Below are 16,345 nucleotides of genomic sequence, written 5' to 3' on the forward strand. Positions count from 1 at the left end.
TCTTGACTTGGCGTTCCCTTAGGTAATTCCAGGAAGACGGGTGTCGAATTGTTTCCAGATGGAAACTCATTCCCGGTTGCAAAATCAGCTTCTGCTCCACCGGCTGCCCTTTTTTTCGTGTCTGGCCTCCGGCTGCAGTTGCAGTGGATAACATGTTCTTTAACGTAAATATCCACCTTACGGCTGACAGGAACGAAAGCAAACTCTAAAAAAAAAAAAATACAAACAACACCTGCCGTGGTTGTCTCTGCCTTCGAAGCTTAATCGTTATGTCGCTGGATTGTGCGTTATACGTAGAGCCGAGTTCATCAAACTGCAATATCTAAGGCATGGCTGCACAATTCTGGCACCTCTTCAGCCTCGGCTCAGATGATATGACTTCTTTCCGGCAATACGGAGACATAAATAACAAACAACTGACCCCTTCCTCTATCTATTTCTCTCTCACTATCAATCATTCTCTTTCTGTCAACATTGCGTTGTACATTTGCCCTTTTTTTGGCACATTACTTATACACAGTGAAAACTAAAAAAAGAACGCTGTTTATTGGAATACAGAAAACTTAGGTAAATAAAACAAACCCTACCGAATTTATTTATGAACGTCTTTTGCAGCGTGCGAAAAATAATTCACTCATTAAGACAAAACAAAATAACAACATTGGCTTTCGTGCTTTCTTTTACGGCCGAAATGTCAAGTCAGAAACATTTATTGCATGGAGAAACAAGAACTGCATTGAACTTTGAAAAAGGAAGATTAAATTAGATCATTGACTTCGATAATATATTAACAATAAAAATATAGGTATAGAGAAAAATCGCAGTCATCACTTAAAGTAATAAAATATTGAAAACAACATCAAGGCTGTAGATGTTCACTCCTGGTTTAAGGTAGTTGCAAAGTTAGCCTCACTGATGAGCCATGATGCAGCTAAACAGAAATGTATGTAAATGACTATAAATAGTCCTGATTACGGGTTGAGTATACAGGGGAGCGCAAAAATAAACTGCCGCTAGCGTACTAAGCAACGCTCTTTGTGTAAACAAACGGAGCTTTCGTGTTTTTTTTACAATGTTTAAACATTGCAAATTTACAAGCATCTCAGCAGCAGTCAAATAGCGTAACGGTGGGAAGCGTTGACTGCCGCCTAGGCCGTCGAGTTGTAATCCTAGCTTGAGGTAGGTGGTGGTCTAGCCACACTAAGGATATGTGATGAGGCGAAATAGTACTTTATGTGATATATATATATATATATATATATATATATATATATATATATATATATATATATATATATATATATATGCATGCATGCGTGTGTGTGCGGGTGTCTGTGCGGGTGTATACATATATTTATTGAAGGCTAATAGAAGCATCTTGAATTTAAATAAAACAATAAAAATAGTAACTACTTTTACATGTGAACACACTAATTTTATTTCCTTTTTGTTTTCTAATTAACTAGCGAGGGGTACCCGGCGTTGCCCGAGTGTTTGTAGGGGTGTGTGATGTTAAATAAAAAAGAAACCGGGGGGTAGGATCGAAGCCGAACCCGTGAGGCGAAGTTTGAAAATAAAATCGGCCAGCCAGAAGTGAAAGAAGTTTGAAAGTCGTCGAGCGTTACGACGACGACGACGATGACGATGTAAGCATTGTTATAAGCGAAGTAAGAAAAGAAAACAACGTTTTAATTAAGGGGTGGGTTAAAACACAAAAAAAATAACGTGAAAAATTGCTTAAATAATAGAAGGTTCAATATTTAAATTTAAAACATCGAAAAAAACAAAAAAAAACATCTCACACCACGATTCGAACCGAAAACGTTTAGATAATTAACCAATCCTTTAACTACCTGCGCTAAAGCGGCGTACATAAAGTTTGTTCGGTTTATCAACTATTTAAAGTAAATCAGGTCACGACGTCATGACGTCATCTGACGCATGCGTTGTTGACCCTCCCCCTGTCGAATCTGTCTTGACAATTCTCTCTCACTCTCTCTCTCTCACTCTCACTTCGTCTGCCTTACTCTAAAGACTGGAAAATGGCGTGTGGCTGTTTTTATTTAAAAAAAAAAACTTGGATCGTTAATATGTTTTGTAAGCGTATTTTTTTTTGCTTCACTTTTATTTTACATTATTTTTCGTTTAACTATCGTATCTACCTATTTTGAATGTGGTAATAACTTTGGTAACGTTGCCATAGCGTAGAAGTTAATAGTTTAGCTTTAATTCATTTTTTTTTTTTTACCGATAACAACATTTTTAAATTGTAAATTCCGACCGTCATAGAGGTTGCTGACGTCAAGATCACGTGACATGATTCAGCGGGCTTTAAATACAAGTTGACCCAAAATAAACGGCCGCGTGTATACTATATGTAGAAGATTTGGCGGCCGTATTTTTTGGGGCAGTTATAAATCGATTAACAAATATGTAATGTTTAACATTAAAATCTCACTTTTTTGGGGCCCCACCCTGCAGAAAATCGATCAGTTGACGTACTTCTGATTGTCACTTTGGGCCAATTTTTCGAAATTGTTCGTCCGGAAGAGGGGCTTCCATATGAGCCCAAGTTTGTGAATTTTCGTTTTTTCTGTCGACAGTTTTTAGCAGACACACAAACAGACACACAAACACACATACATTTTTCGCTTTTATATATATAGATTACCAGTTTAAACAAAATCGTTAGAGAACATGGTTCTTGGGTTTTGTTAATTGTTTTTTTCCGGAAGTAACAGTAAATGTCTATTAACATTGTGTGTTATCGAGGTCGCGCTAGCTGATATTTGCATGTAGAACTCCATAGTTTCTTTTATTTTTTTATAAATACAAAGTCGTAAAGGTACGGAGTCGCCAAATATGAAATTGAAAATAAAGGTGTCGGCAATAAAAACATGTTAGAAATTTAAGAATAAAGAGATAAGTTTCTTTAGCGCACGCTTTTAGATGCTAAATAAAACTTTGTTTTTTTCCTAATTTTTTACGGATTAAAAACTCCCTCGTCAGATAAAAGTGTGTTCTAAAGCAGTGTTTCTGTTTACCCCTTAATTTTAGACGCACACACACACATATATATATATATATATATATATATATATATATATATATATATATATATATATACTAGCAAAAGTACCGTCGTTGACTGGGTTCAAAAACGGCCTGCAGAAAATGGACTCTGATTTATGAAAGTGTGGTAGGTTATGAAAAGGAAGGGTTGTAAAGACATAGCTTCGAATTTGGGGGTAGCAAAACCAAAGCAAAATATGATTAAAGTAAAAGAAAAATAGATAAACCCCATAATTTATTATACCATACTCGTTCACACTGAAACACTTATCACAATATTCTGTGGATCTATATTAAAAAAAAACCTTGTTAAACTTTGTGACATATTTCCATTCTATGGAGGTCAGGTGCGAACCAACACCCCATAATTTTATCATACCATATTTCTTCAAACTGAAACATACTTATCAAAGTATACTTACGCAGATATATATGAAAAGTCTTTATTAAAGTTTGTGCCTATTTCCTTTCTATGGAGGCCAGGCGCGAACGCTGACCCCACAATTATATTATACCATCCCTATTTAAGTTAAAACATACTTTTCAAAGTATTCTTATGTACATCTATATCAAAAACACTTTTAAACGATTTTTTTATTTTTTTTTATTTCCATATTTTGTGGACCAGGCGCGAACGCAGACTCCACAATTTAAATGAACCACCGTTCTGCCAGATCAAACATACCCATTCCTGTGTCTCGATACATATTCTATCATTATATGTAATCAGTTTTTTTTTTAATAGTCAACCATATAGGAGCCTAATCGTGACCAGACACACACACACACACACCCATTCAGCTTTATATATATATATATATATATATATATATATATATATATATATACACAGTGATCACCACTTATTAAGGCCCAGAAGCCACTCAGGGATAAGGGTTATTGCAAGTACATAACGTTAGTGAGGAGATTTGATGAAGTGTTTACTTAAGGGAGCGGTTCATTAGGAATTAATCGAGTTTTTATTCTGGAGATATTTCATGTTGAGGTTTGGGGATTTGTGGAATAGGTCGGCATACTTGGTTAGAGCAGTACAGAGAGCGAAATTAAGAGAGAAAAAGACAGGAATTTTTTTTTATTTGTAGCACACGAAAAGGTAAAGCCGTAACAATTACCCACTAGTATGGCATCGAGAGGCCCCACCAGAGACTACTGCATGGTCCAGATCCACTCACCAAATGGCAATACAGCAGCCCCAGTACTTTGCGCCTGCTGATAGGACAGCCTCCTTAGTGGTTAATCCAAGTTTCGGGTCCCTGACTATCAGGCGGATAACGTCAGCCCAGACAAAACGTTTACCTCCAGCACCCTTACTAGTGACATGGCAACAAGGACAGACAGAGACAGAAAAATATCCGACATCTCAGACTACTGGTCACCAAGTACTACCGACCTTTAAGCAGCTTTTTCTTCACTTCACCCTTTGTCAGAAAAATCACTCATTGAATGCGGACTGAATGACAAAATAGGAGAAGCGAGAGTTACTGGAGCTGCCGATAACACATCCACTGTATTATCTACTCTCCATATATATATATATATATATATATATATATATATATATATATATATATATATATATATATATATACTATAATATTATATCAGTAAAATTTCTTGTTTACCGAATTCCGGCAATTATAAAAGAATTCCGATACAAAACATACCCAGACACATAAAGTACAGTGTTTAAATTTATAAACGACGTCTGTCCGTTTTAATGTCCATAAGAAACGCCATGACACTAACACGAAAGTAAACGGTGGTTTGTTTTTTTATAATGAATGCAGTTAAAAATATGTACGAGTCTTGCGTTTTTATTACTTTCTGTTCAGTTCTTGTGCATTAAATAATCGATATGTTATTATTAAATCAAGCGCGCGTATTCTGACTCAGAATCAGTTTTAATGTATATAACTTTACTGTTTGATAAACTTAATTAAACAGACGAAGGGGGGACTCCCTCTAACGCGCTAGAAAATGATTTACGCCTGAAAGTATCCTGCATTTATAAATATATGGGCCAGCATTCGCCCACGTTTGTGTACTGTTGTCAAATTTGGGCTGGTGCATCTACTACTAGTATCTCATTCCTGTACAGGGTTCAAAGGGAGTCACACACCTGATAGGCCCTGTACTGTCATCTCAGCTTCAATTTTGTTCCATTGACGAAATATTGCATCTATCTGCCTTAATTACTAGTATTTTAATGGAAAATGCTCAGACAAACTACAAGCTCTCGTACACCTCGAGGTAAATTCCCCTGACAAACAAGAAAATTCCCATCCCTACACAGTAAAGATCCCTACATGTACGAAACTGTTCAACTTCTACTGTTGAACTGTTGAACCTTGGGAATGTCTTCGGGATATCGGATTCCTCAATTGTACTGATATGCAGAAGTTTAAGTGTAATGGGGCAAGCATCATACTGCTAAACTCCCTATATAGTATTCCTGCAACTTATGCCCCTCATAGTATCCTCCTACATCAAATGACACTTTGCGTTGCTTGGGGTGAAAATATAATTTAAAAAATCAATCTATTTTGTTCAGTGATTTTCAAACTAAGACAGATCATTATCATATCCTATGAATTTGATACTTATTTGTTCATATTGGTTTCTCCAGTATTCTTATATGCAGGATACCTTCTAAAAACACATCGGCCACATACGGAAGGATCAAGATGCAGGTTGCAAAAATCCTAAATGGATGATATTTTTGGGGAAAGAACAAGATTCGAACTTTAAAAACTCAAGTCGACATCCCTGTCGTTAATAGCTGAGCTAATGTTAACTCCCATTAGAGGTAAATAACATGTAAGATGATACATCAAACAATTTTTTTAGCAAAATTTCTCTTTATTATTGTTGTACCTTTTTCATGACAATATAATAACGTTCTACGCCATAACATATTTCTCTTATATATTTCAGCTTACATGAGTGCCAATAAAACGTTATTTAAACACTTACTTAAATTAAAATTCGGAAAAAAGATAATTGTTGTTTTGACTAAAAAATATAATGGGGTGGTTTATCCCATGCTCAATAAAACAAATAAAACTGAATTGACTTTAATGCGTATGGGAAATTGTGGTTTAAGTTAATCTGCTCTTGCTGTACATAACAAGGAAAAAGGAGGGAGAAAGCTAGCTAGGATAGTGACATATGTCACATATGAAAGGAGAGAGAGAACAGCTTATATTTTCTGCTGAGAAATAGGTACTAAATAAAATGTAATGAATGGAAACCTCATGATTATGGACTTTTCTGATATATATGTGTGTATATGTGTATATGTGCGTAGTGTAGTCTTGGCAATTCAATAGATGGGTCAGTGTCATACCGTTTCAGTTGTAAAAATGTTAAAGAAGTTATTCAGTAATTTAGATACTTCTCTTCAAAATGATGGGTTTCATGGTAACTCTGACTCAAAATATTTCAGCTGTCTCTATTGTCTCATCAATTTATCCATCGACAAATCCATCATAAGGTAAGCACAACAATTGAACTTTTCATTCACTTATACATTGTATTCATGACGTATCTACTGTTCTATTGGCTATTTTTGTGAGGTATGCATACAACCCATGACAGAAAAGTTAAAAAGATTCTAGTAGTGCCCTTCTGTTTATTTTAATATTTGTCAGATTAACATGGGCTTGGAGAAATGTCCTTATCCTTGGGATAGGGTATTCTCCAAAATGTATCTAACACACAAACTAGTAGGAGTTTAACATGAAACAGACTTCATATCTACATATTTTAGCGTATCATGCCATTCACTACCAATATATTTGTTATTCTTGTATATTTTTAATATAGTTCAGTTTGCATGAGAGAATCTGGGCATGCCTCTCAATGAATAAGTTTTCGAAGTCTCGTCTTTATAGCAGCAAAAATGCTTTCAAGCAGACAACATCAATGCAAGGTTCAAAATGTGTTTTAATTCTTCAGGAGTCGTACACGGATATCATCTTCTTGGTATGACGCTGCAGAAATGTTTGATTGACTTGCCCCTGTACGTACATCACACTACCTGGCGTAAAACATACATAGAAGTGCTGGTTGTGCCTCCAACATTGAGTGAAGTGATGCATTCTTCATTAGAAACCTGTGCTATCCATATCAGCAGATAAGCCAACTGACTTTTTTAAACTTGTACAATAAAGGTGTCCAATTAAGAACATTATAAAAGATTTCTTCTTGGTAGGGTGACACCTACGTTGGATAGGCATAAAGAAATACATTATGCTAGGATACAGCGAGACATAAAAGGGAAGTATAAGAAGGACCCTGACCTCAGATGAACGTCAGCAGCGACTTCAAACAGATGAAGAAGAGGTGAAAGGAAATAACTGAAAAATAGAGTCTTAAAGGCGATGTCAAGTAACATGAAGAAAGTTTCAGATACCAGTACGAGGAGGCCACAATACTTGTTTGACAGCTAGATCTGACACCTTTGACTAAGACGCTGATATAACAGAAGTAATAAGAACAAGTGATTAGTGATATAGCAGAAGTAATAAGAACCAGTGATTAGTGATATAACACAAGTAATAAGAACCACTGATTAGTCAAACAGTTATGGCGCCGCTGATGGGTTCCTGCTAAAGCACGGAGAATATTTTTGAAATTTTTCTTCTGCTATGAACTAAAGCTTGTGCAGTTTGTCTTTTGTCAGATACAGTTGTTAACTGAACAGTCTACTTGCACATTTGTCTTTTCAAGACAGACCTATGCTGTTACATAGATATTGTTTACTTGTTGGCTTTATTTCCAACTTATTAGTTTGATATTTCCCCCGTTCTTTAATTGTCAAACGGAAGGGATTGAATTATCCCATTTTCATGTGTACTCAATAAAGTTTTAAAGTAAACTTTTCGCCTTATCTATTTACCCTTTATCTATTGTATGATAACTGCACTGGCCTTTTTATCTATATAAAAATCAGAATTCCACAAAGCAAAAATTAATATATGGAATTGCCCCAGGTTATTCAATACTTTTATAAAATTAGTTTTTTGAAGATGTTAAATAGCTTCATATACTTTTGCATTTTTCTTCTTTAATTTTATTTTCATTCTATAAAAAAAATTTCAAATAAAAATAATATGTCCATGATTTTAATACATCTTTTGTTTTCAAAATGATCATTATTAATATACACCCAGACAACAATAAATATATATATATATATATATATATATATATATATATATATATATATATATATATATATATATATATATAGTCGTTAAAGTTTTTAACCTTTAAAACTGTACAAAAAATATTTTATCATTCGGTAGGAAACCATCTAGTAAGTAAGTCATTTAATCACCTACAATCACTGCATCAACTCGCTCTCGAATTTACTATAATACTAATAATTTATTTTTCAAGGGATCACCAGTTCTTTACCATGAAACACTGTTTCGGGGATTTAAAAACAAAACAGTATATTACATCATGGCTCCCAAGCAGTGTGGATCAAACACCACCTCCCTAAATATTGGTAAGAAGACACGTTACAAACATTTGATCCAATTTCCTATTCTTAATTGCAATTACTAACCTTTTCATACTATAAAAATGAATTTCTTACCTGTGCGATTCATCAATTTCCACATTTAAAATGGATATATTTTTTAATTTACCAGTCTTGTATTTATAAGATTAGGATTAATCCATTTAACTACTTATCACCCGCACTATGATTACTATTTTATATATTTACATTCTTATTTATGTAAAATTACATATATAAAGGTTAAAAATATTTTTACATATATACATGTTTTATATATATAAATTTATTATATGTAATTATAAATACATTTTATACATTGCTAATATAGTTTTAAATTTTCTTTATTAATATAGTCTGGTTTATCTTAAACGATTCAAAGGCATCAGGATAACGAACAAATGCATTATTTAACTGTTTAAATATGTTATTTTTTATCCGCACCTTGTTTTATCATCCTTATTACTAAGATAGAAACTGTTGGTATAAATTCCGTTAATTTTAAAGTAACACGAGCTATTCTCAAACACTCTGATATAATGGTTCCATAAAACATAAAAACAGGGCAGGTGCTATCTTTATGCGGCATAGTACTTTTTTAAAGGGGAAAGCGTTTCTTTTATCACATATTTTATAAAGAAAAATCCCATCCTCAATTTTTATATTTAAATCCAGAAATGTAGCCTGTTGTCCTCTATGTTCACAATTCGATTTAATTCGTTTGGACATATAAGATGTTTATTTTTTTCGAATTCGTCATTATTGTTTATACATATAAGGTCATTTATAAATCTCCTACATCCATGAAAGTTAAATGTTTTAGATATATCAGTTTTTATTAGTGATGACACACACACACACACACACACACACACACATATATATATATATATATATATATATATATATATACACTCGAAGCCATGTAAATACAGATTTGCCCAAAATGGTGCAGGATCAACTCCCATTGGGATACCTAGCGTTTGGAGTAATATTTTATTTCCTATTTGAAAATAGCATTCTTTAATAAGATGACTTACAAGTATCTTTAAAATACCTTTAGAAACACTCGTTTTGATATTTTTATTTTTACACCAGAAAGCTTTAGAATTTGAAAAGTTTATATATTTACCTTTTCCACCTTCAATAGCTAAATCTACCGTATCATTTAATTCTTTTGTAAGTTTTCCGTGTGGAATTTTAGTATATAGCGTACTAAAATCATAAGTAGCTATAGATTTTGCTTTTATTCTGGAATTCATTTTATCTAATTTTTCTTTCACTGGTTGGGAATTATTTACTACCCAAAATAGATTTATATTACTATAGAATTTTCTTTTCAGGTGAAAATTATTTTTTTGATTTATAATTAATTTAAATATTTTAGATATAGCTTTACTTAAAGGTTTAGTGATGCACGTCTTTGAACCCAATATAAATCTAGCACCAACTGGATTTTTATGCATTTTAGGTATCGACAACATACATGGAAGATTTTTTTTTGTAACTTTAATCCTTTTTTTTCACTAATAATACTATTATTCAGAATAATTCCTATCTCTATCAATAAACGTTGTATATAATATTTTTTTTTACATATAAAACCTATATTGGTTGCTGCTTTATCAATCGAAACTATTAAAAACTTGTCTGGATGTATTTTAAGTTCCTTCAGTATTTCTGAATTTTTTAAAAGAGGATTCGTTTTTCTAGGGTGTTTAAATTTTTATATGTTTACCCTTTTCATTTACGCATTCAAGTACATTATTTTTCCATGCATGACTGTGCTAATTTATATTTCTTTACCATATACATAATAAAACCGTCAAGTGCTTTAGTTACTTCTTTAACGCATTTAGTGTAATTTAGGCATTTAGGCTCTCTATAAATCGGACCCTTACTAAGTATTTTTCTTAATTTAAGATTATTTACTACCTTTAAATCTCCTGTAATTAAATTTTGTATCTCATTATTACAGAAAGGAGAGGAATTACATTCACATTCTTGAATATTTATAATATTATCATTTATATTTATATGTTCTACCTTTTTTATAATTGAAAATCTTATTGCGTATTGTTGGCCCTAGTTTATATGTAACTATTGGTTTTTGATATTTTGTTTGTACCTCATTTGGTAGTAATTGTGTAGTTTATTGTTTATTAAATATTTTAGGTAAATTTACATCATCAAAACCTTTATTTTCATACAAATCTACACAAACATTTTTAGGTTTCTTTTTTTTTATACCGTCCACAGGTGGTTTATATAATTTAGTGTCGATTATATCCAGGATATAGTCATACCATTGAATGAAATAATCCTTCCTGTACATCGTATCCGGTTGTAATAATATTTTCGATGATAAGGTGAATTAGCTCTAGGACATTTAACTATCGAGCTTATTATATATCTAAATTACAACGAGCATTTCCTGTATTTTAATTAAACTAGTAATTTCACTATTACATTAAAATACACTTAACTCTTTAGACTATTATTATAATCTCATTTAAATTTATATATATATATATATATATATATATATATATATATATATATATATATATATATATATATAGGTACTTTTCTGGTACCAAAGGTACTAAAGTTTGTTTTTTTTCTGATAAAATACAAAAATAATTATCTAATCTTTTAAAATATGGTCACTAAAACTAGATTGCAAGCTAGGTCTGGGCAGTCCTCAGAACTAGTGAGTTCCCCTAGGGTTTACCACCCAAGGAGGTCGGAGATGTCTCGACATGGTCAAGCCGTTGCCATTAGTAACATAGGAGTAGGAACTCCTTCTTTCAAAGTGGCAAATGGGAAAATAATTTTAAGGTTGCTCCTTGTGGAGTACCCTTATGTAAAACTTGTAATATTCTTATAAAATCGAAAGAATATAAGTCAAATGTGACTAATAAAATTTATTCTGTTATAAATAATTCTAAGGAAGATTTGTCATGTAGGTCCCAAAATTTGGTCTACCTGTTGTTCTATGAAAATTGTAATTTACAATACGTCGGGGAAACTGTAATGCCTCTAAATAAGCGCATGAATTTGCATAGGACTAGCACTAAGGAATGTATTCATGTTGTTAAACATTTTAAAGAAACCTGTAGTCAGTCGTCTTTTTCCGTACAAATTAAATATATTAGCACGCTATTTGCACATGTTGAGTTACTTGATATTTCATATTACAAGTAAATCTGTTCACCAATCTGAAACAAGCAATACCGATACACGTGAAATTTGCCACAGAAAAACCAAGAAAATAAACGTAACTCGATTATGTTGTTACGAAATGTGTGCCCCAGTGATATTTCAGCTCCAGAAAATGTCGTTTACCGACCAAATTGGGAGTACCATCAGTTAAATAAAAAGGAGTATTTAAAAGCTCCCCATGCATTCGATGGTACTAGTGGCATTTATTCTGTACAGATGCTAATTGTTATTTAAAATCTACGTACTGCAATTTGATTATGTTAGCATGTGACATTAACATTTGTCATTAACGTCAACTGGATTTGCTTACTTTCAGCTAACGAATTTTCACTCGCAACATGATGTACAATCCTTAATTAAATAAATATTTGTGAGTTAATTATAAGAGCCTATGTTAATTAATTCGTTTGTAGAAGTTATATGCAAAACAATAAACGGAAATAACACGTCATGAATCGGTACGTGCACAGATTAATACAGGTAATCGGCCAAACAAAGTTATGCTTACATATGATTTGATGAAAAAGATTGGTTTTATGCTAATTCCTGCGGAAGATGTCACGAATTCCTATTCTGATACATTTATGCTAGTTGAGGATAAGCAGTCAACGGTGTCAAAGGGAAATTTGCATCCCAAGTTTCATTTTTTCTCCTTGAAAATAATGTTGTGTTAGGGTTCTTCTCACTTACTCCTAAATGTAGTCTGGCTGTTTAATGCGCGTTGTTAATATTTCAGAGAGTGAGTACTATACGTTTGCGTACAACACTAGAACAATGAGAACTTGGTTTTGTTTCTTATATTTAATGATCTGTAACATATGTAACTTACGTTTTACAACAACATATTAAATATGAAGTATAGCTTAAGTATAAACAAAGATAGAAACATGTGCGTATGTAAAACTGGAAAGTAATGATAAAGATAAAAGACAGTATTTTGTACCGTTGGCTAAGAAGGCATTTTTTTCATATTCCATAGCTGAATATTTTGTGAAGTATGACTTTAGGTCAAACCTTATAAAATGTCTTCCTTTATGTCGAGATTTATTGCTCTAGAAAGCAATCTCATATCATTGATTCACTAATCACATGTGAAATTAAAGTTTGTAAATTAGAGGTAGATCTTTCGGGATGGAAACTATATTACTTGTCTCTGAGCAAGTTGTTTCCATCAAGATGGATTACAGTTGTGTTATTGAGTAGAGACTCAAACAACTAGCAGGTAACTAATTAGTCGGTACAGAGATACGGAAGACCACTCACCGATATTTTAAATACTGGAGAAATTAACAAGAATCTTAACGATTTTAGAATGTATTTCTCGTTTACGCATCGAATAAACAGCTTCACAAAAATAGATGCTAGACCAGCTATTGTTAGGATCAGTTGCTTTTTTAACATTAAGATTTATTATAAAAGCAGCAACATCGCGAATTTATGTGGATGTCACTAATAGTATTTTCAGTTTTGGTAGGGAATTTGAGAAGTATGATGCCATGGTGACATCAGGTTTAATTAGATGCAACTTTCTTAACAAGGAATATGTCCTTGTCACATGCTAATGATATCACCTCAGGGTCATCGATTATTGTCGAGATAGGCGACGCACATCTGTTCAGGATCTTGTTTGTTATAGACAACAGCTCATGAGAGCCAAGCCTTTGTCTTTTTTTAACTTGATGGATTGAGCATATAATTCTATCGCGATGTCTGTAATTCGTTTACAGTGACTGCGTGCAGTTTAAAAGGCAACTGTAGTTGAAAAAATTATTGAGTTTAAAGCTATAAAAGTAGTAGTTTGTATGACCAATGGAGGCAGCACATTCAAGGGTGTATCGTAGCTGGTTATTCGGGTTATTTTTTATATTAGAAATTTTGTTGTTCTCTATTTCAATGTTAAACCTATCAGTTAAATCGCATGCTATATTGGATATTGGAGAAATCGTGACAAAACCGGCCTCTGTCATATGTTTTGTTGGCTGCATGGTAACAAGGGGTTATGATCAATTTAGATAGCTATACCTTCAAAGATAGCCACTGCATCATTGTAGCACGGTAGAGCGCAACTATAAATATTGTGTAATAAACCCTAGATGCTAGAGAGGAACCCCCTGTAGTAAAATTTCTGGGTATTCTCTTGATTAGCTTTTTATTGATAATCATTGTAAGATTGGGAGTTGTGGAAGAGATCAGAAACATTATTTGTAACAAGGTTGATGGGAGGAGAAAGAAACAGATTAGTGACAAAGGAAAAAAAGCAGAAAGAATACTATTTTAGACAAAAAAAAGAAAAACCCTAGCAGTTACAACTAATATGGCATGTAATACACCTATCAATAACCTCTGTAAGGTCCAGACTCTATTCACCAAATGGCAATGCAGACGCACCAATATAATGCACCTGCTGTCGTGACAGCCACTTCGGGATTTACGGAATATAAGGATAAAGTCAGCTCAGTGACATCTATTATTCCAGCAGTCTTATTACTGACATCGCAACCAGCATAAAGTAGAATTGAAAAAAGCTTACTATCCTCTGCTTATTTTACATGCAAATGTATTGATCAGGTATACACCGTTTTGTGCCCATTTGTTTCAAACATTATCCATTCCTAGGAGATGGGGGCTGAAAGACAAAACAGGAGAGCGAGACACTTTCGTGCTTTTAGTCATTCAAAATTAATGTTTACTCACACATACGACAAGCTTAATAGAAAATAATATTACTTCATTAATGTTTACCCAGTATTTAGATTGTAAAACATTCAAAATGATTAAATCGTTATTTGTTGAAATATCAGTATACGATATTTAAAACAAGTCGGAAAGAAAGAGGAAGGGAGACAAATCACCTTTAGGCTAGAAATAATAATAAAAAAAGTGTTTATTCTATTCGATTATTTTATCTATATTTACAAAATATTACTGATGTATTTGTACTGATGACTATTCTCAGAAAAGGGATTTAAAATATTTCTATGAAAAAATTATTGTTTATATTATGAATTTATTCAATTAATATGTACATCTATTTATCTATTAATTAAAAAGAAAATATTGCCCTTTTTTTCTGATAAATTTTTCTGAGAATTTAACAGTTCATTTGTCAATATAACATTTTTTGAATATTTTGATGCCTGCCATTTATACTTTGAACAGTCTGATGTCTTATAATTACTTTCCGGTTTTACATACACACGCGCTTCTATCTTTGTGTATACTTAAGCTGTACTTCTATTAAATGTATCGTTGTAAAACTGAAGTTACATATTTTACAAAGCATCATTGATTTAAAGAAACAAAACCAAGTTTTCATTGCTCTAGTGTCGAACGCAAAAGTATGTCACTCGCTCCCCTAAATATTAACAATAAGTATGAAGCTACCCAAGCATTCTCGACGACATTTAATTTTTCGTGAGGATTTAACGGGTTAAAACTTACCTCACCTTTTCTGAAAAAGATAAAATGTATCTTTGGTGGCAACTTTCCTTTCGACTAATCCTCGAGGAGTTTTCTCGACTGGTAGCAGTATATTATGCAAAATAAGAAATAGTGACAGGTATTGCATGTATTAATAAAATACAAAACAACCATTTAAACCGCATCAATCTGAAAGCATCACTTTCTGTGACGAATCGCCTGTATTAATTTGTGCATGTGCGGCCTTATGACGTGTTTTGTAGTATTCCTGTCATAGTAGTATACAGGTATATAATCCTAAATACGCCATCAAAAATAGTACTGTTGCAACATCTGGGAAGAAACTCTCGGGAACCATATCCTTCCATGAGAGAGTTAAAAAACCGGCTTCGAAATCGTGTAGTTGATGAATTTTTCTCCTCCCTGTGAAATCTCTTCCAAAGAAGAGAGATTGTGAGCTTGTTTCTCTTCTACGGTAATTTGCATGGGTAGTCGCCTGTCTAATATTTATTTAATGGTCTCCGCTAAACGTTCACAAAAGGCAATCGGCATGTTAGTCATTGCTAACAATTTTGCGTACACTCTACCTACTATACCCTTAAGGTAAGCGTAAATTATAATAACAAAGTTTCTTTTCTAGAACTGCCCGCTTGTGGACCTCTGTGTCACTGGCCGGCTGACGACAACATGGTAGCCCTTATTGTAACACGTTTCTGCTATCTGTCTACCGTAAACAAACAAATACTGTCCAAATCCAACCCAAAGCGATCATTGGGCTCTGGTCTCAGAAGTCACTCGCTACTCATTAACCCTTTTCATCGAGTAGCTTTCACACCTCGATAAGTGTTGATACTCTTTCTAAATAACAAAAACATCTATGTTTCTCTGGACTGCTTTTCAGCTGAATACAACATGTCATTTCATCACGTTTAATGAGAACAAGTTCCTATTCAGCCATAATATTTAATAATCAAATTATAAGAAATGTCCACAACTCACGATTACTTAGCTGTTTCCTTACTGACTACTGTTAAATGTTTTTGACTCCTAATTACAGGTATTATACCAATGATTTTGACG

Source organism: Euprymna scolopes, chromosome 14 (assembly GCF_053919585.1).
Source record: "Euprymna scolopes isolate OS-2025 chromosome 14, ASM5391958v1, whole genome shotgun sequence".
Classification (NCBI taxonomy): Eukaryota; Metazoa; Mollusca; class Cephalopoda; order Sepiida; family Sepiolidae; genus Euprymna; species Euprymna scolopes.